This window comes from Octopus sinensis, linkage group LG30, assembly GCF_006345805.1.
Source record: "Octopus sinensis linkage group LG30, ASM634580v1, whole genome shotgun sequence".
Taxonomy (NCBI): Eukaryota; Metazoa; Mollusca; class Cephalopoda; order Octopoda; family Octopodidae; genus Octopus; species Octopus sinensis.
The window spans coordinates 3,498,113-3,502,664 of record NC_043026.1 but is presented as its reverse complement, the minus strand read 5'-3'; positions in this window follow the sequence as shown (position 1 = coordinate 3,502,664).

The following is a 4,552-nucleotide window of genomic DNA, read 5'->3' as shown; positions in this document are numbered from 1 at the left end:
TTACCAAAAAAATTTGGGGGCATGGCTGTATGTTAAGAAACTCACTTCAGAACCTTGTGGTCTCAGGTTCAGTCCCACTTTGCAGCACCTTAAAGAATTATCTTCTTCTAATGTTCCAGGTTGACTCAAGCCTTGTGAGTGGGTTTCGTACATGGAACTGATAAATCCTATGGTATATACATGTGTGTGTATATTCATGTATGCATATCTACATTTGTACATGTATGTGTTGCATGTAAGTGTGTGTGTGTGTGTGTGTGTGTGCATATGTCTGCTCATGTCTCCTTGTCTTGACATCTGCTGCTAATTATAAACAAATGTCACGTCACATAAACAGAGTCGTTTGTTTGCAGTGTTCCACCAGAAAACATATCCAACCATTGTGCTGTTCATGTTGGAAGAACTTGGGGAAATATTCTCTTGCTTGAAACCAGGTGAGGATTGGTGAGCCTCATCGAGTGTAGTCACAGACTTGACTGAGTGGGACTCACAAGAACCTGGCAAGAAACAAAACAAGATTATGAGAAGGAAAATACAGAAAAGAAAATACATCATCTGATGTATTATAAAGGTTTTGACATCCATTTTCCCTAACTGGCATGGGGAGGACAGTTGACGAGGAAGCAGTGAACCAGAGGACATTGCTGAGCTGCAATGAAAGATTTGGCAAGATTTCTACGGCTGGATGATCTTCTTAACACCAGATGCACACATACACGTGTGTGTGTGTGTTTATGCATGCATAAGAGTATATGAATGAATAAACATGGGTTTACTTATGTTTGATTGCACATCTGACTTTGTATGCTAGCATGGGTTAGATGAATATATTATTGTAGCCTTGTTTTACAGGCAGACAGCCTTCCTATTTTGCAAGAACAAAAGTTCTTATTTCCCATGTCTTCCAAGGTGGGTGTGATTGGTTGACAGATGTTTCTGTTTGGAGCAACTTAAAACAGATTGCAAACATAAACAAATGCACAGACACCTATGCGCACACACACTCAGCTCGAGTTCACTGCTCCCTGTAGCAGAAACAGCTGGAAGCTAATGAAGGTGTCTATGTAACTCTTGTTCTTTTGTCGTTCATTGATTCATATCTATAAACACACATAGACACAAATATTTATACATGGGTATGTGAAGGTATATATATATCATCATCATCATTTAGCGTCCACTTTCCATGCTAGCATGGGTTGGACGGTTCAACTGGGGTCTGTGAAGCCTGAAGGCTGCATCAGGCCCAGTCTGATCTGGGAGTGTTTCTACGGCTGGATGCCCTTCCTAACGCCAACCACTCCGTGAGTGTAGTGGGTGCTTTTTACGTGCCAACCGCACAGGTGCCAGACGGAGCTGGCAAACGGCCATGGATGGATGGTGCTTTTTACGTGCCACCGGCACGGGGGCTAGGTGAGGCTGGCAATGGCCACGATTGGATAGTGCTTTTTACGTGCCACTGGCATGGAGGCCAGTCGGGGCGGGCTGGCAACGGCTATGATCGGATGGTTCGCTTACTTGTCACCGGCACTGGTATCACAGCTGCAATTTCCAGGAGAGAAATGTGTTCGCATGGATGATGGTTCACTTGTGCTAAATGAGGATGCAAAGAGAGAGGTTTGGAGATGCCACTATGAAAGGTTGCTGAATAAAGAAAATGAATGGGATAAGGAGAGTCTGCCGAATGTCAACCCAACAGAGGGACCAGCCATCCCAGTTGACAGTTCCTTGGTAGTTAAGGCAATTAGAAGCATGAAGACAGGGAAAGCCCCAGGCCCATCAGGAATTACTGCAGAGATGCTCATAATATCTGGCAGTGTCGGCTATAACCTAGTCACCCGTATAGTTAACCAGGTGATGCACGAAGGAGTCATACCCAATGACTGGTGTAGCAGCATACTAGTCAACTGCTACAAAGGTAAAGGAGACGCCCTAGATACAAATAATTACAGAGGTATCAAGCTGTTGGATCAGGTAATGAAGGTCACAGAGAGGGTCATAGACCAACTGATTAGAGAGAGAGTTAGTTTAGATGAGATGCAGTTTGGGTTTGTCCCAGGGAAAAGCACCACTGATGCTATATTTCTGGTGAGACAGCTGCAGGAGAAATACCTAGCCAAAGATAAGCCCCTGTACCTGGCTTTCGTTGACATGGAGAAAGCCTTTGACAGGGTCCCTCGATCCCTTATCTGATGGTCAATGAGGAAACTAGGGATAGATGAATGGCTGGTGAGGGCTGTGCAAGCCATGTACAGGAATGCCGTAAGTAAGGTTAGGGTTGGCAACATGTACACAGAAGAATTAAAAGTAGAGGTTGGGGTCCACCAGGGTTCAGTACTCAGCCCCCTCCTATTTATCATAGTCCTCCAGGCAATTACGGAGGAATTCAAGATAGGTTGCCCCTGGGAGCTCCTATATGCTGACGACCTTGCTATAATTGCTGAGTCACTATCAGAATTGGAGAAGTTCCAGGTGTGGAAGGAGGGTCTAGAATCGAGGGGCCTTAGAGTCAACCTAGCTAAAACCAAAGTACTAATAAGTAGGAAGGTAGAAAATCCACAAATTTCTTCAGGAAGATGGCCCTGCTCGATCTGTAGAAAAGGTGTAGGTAGAAACTCTATAAGATGTACCCAGTGTAAGCTATGGACACATAAGAGGTGCAGCAATGTCAAAGGAGGCTAACTGGGAAGATTGTTTTTGTATGTGGCAGATGCTCGGGAGCATTAACCTCTGAAATCTGCAGAAAACAACTTCCGTCACTTTCCAGGGAGAAAAACTAGAAGTAGTTGATAGCTTCCGTTATCTTGGTGACCAAGTCAGTAGTGGGGGTGGGTGTGTGAAAGTGTAACGGCTAGAGTAAGAATAGCCTGGGCAAAGTTTAGGGAGCTCTTACCTCTGCTGTGTGACTAAAGGCTCTCGCTCAGAGTAAAAGGCAGACTGTATGATGCATGTGTACGAACTGCCATGCTACATGGCAGTGAAACATGGGCCGTGACTGCTGAGGACATGTAAGCTCGCGAGAAATGAAGCCAGTATGCTCCGATGGATGTGTAATGTCAGTGTGCATGCTCGACAGAGCGTTAGTACCCTGAGAGAAATGTTGGACTTAAGGAGCATCAGTTGTGTGTGCAAGAGAGACGATTGCGCTGGTATGGTCATGTGGCGAGAATGGATGAAGATAGGTGTGTGAAAAAGTGCCAATCCCTAGCAGTGGAGGGAACCCGTGGAAGAGGTAGACCCAGGAAAACTTGGGCTGAGGTGGTGAAGCACGACCTTTGAACTTCAGGTCTCACTGAGGAAATGACTTGCAACCGAGACCTTTGGAAAAATGCTGTGCATGAAAAGACCAGGCAGGACAAGTGAGTCCAGCCCACTTATGCATGCCTTTCCTCCCATGGACACACAAAGACCTGTTGAGGCAAGCGAAGTCGATATCGAACCTCATCCGATGACAGGCACCTACGCCTACCCCCCTTTGCTTGCGAAGACATGTTGGGGCAAGTGAAATCGAAATTGGAATCGAAATTGAACCACCAATCCTATGACTGGCACCTGGCAGATGCCAGGACCCCTGGACTGGAGATACGTAAAAAGCACTATCCGAATTGTGGCTGTTGCCAGCGCCGCCTCGACTGGCTTCCGTGTCGGTGGCACGTAAAAAGCACCAATCCGACCGTGGCCAATGCCAGCCTCGCCTGGCTCCAGTGCAGGTGGCACGTAAAAAGCACCCACTACACTCCCGGAGTGGTTGGCGTTAGGAAGGGCATCCAGCCGTAGAAACATTGCCAGATAAGACCGGAGACTGGTGCAGCCTTCTGGCTTCTCAGATCCCCGGTCGAACCGTCCAACCCATGCTAGCATGGAGAACGGACGTTAAACGTTGATGATGATGATGATGATGTTGATCGACTTCGATTTTGGTTCTGCTTTCTGATATCTGATTTGATTTTGTTTGATTTTGATTTTGATTCTGATTCTCACTTGCCTCAACAGGTCTTCACATGTAGAGTTTTGTGTCCCAAGAAGGAAAGGTATGTATCAGTCGACTGGCTACATACCAGGTAGAGGCCACGGGTTATGGTCTCACTAGTCTTCTCACGCACAGCATACTTTCATAGGTCTCAGTCTCTAGTCATTTCCTTTGTGAGACCTAAAGTTCGAAGGTCATGCTTCACCACCTCGTCCCAGGTTTTCCTGGGTCTACCTCTTCCACAGGTTCCCTCAACCGCTAGGGTGTGGCACTTTTGCACACAATTATCTTCAGCCATTCTCGTCACATGACCATACCAGCGCAATCGTCTCTCTTGCATACCACAACTGATGCTTCTTAGGTCCGACTTTTCTCTCAAGGTACTTACACTCTGTCGAGTATGAACACTGACATTACACATCCATCGGATCATACTGGCTTCATTTCTTGCGAGCTTATGCATATCCTCAGCAGTCACGGCCCATGTTTCACTACCATGTAGCATGGCTGTTCGTACACATGCATCATACAGTCTGCCTTTTACTCTGAGCGAGAGGCCTTTTGTCACCAGGAGGGGTAAGA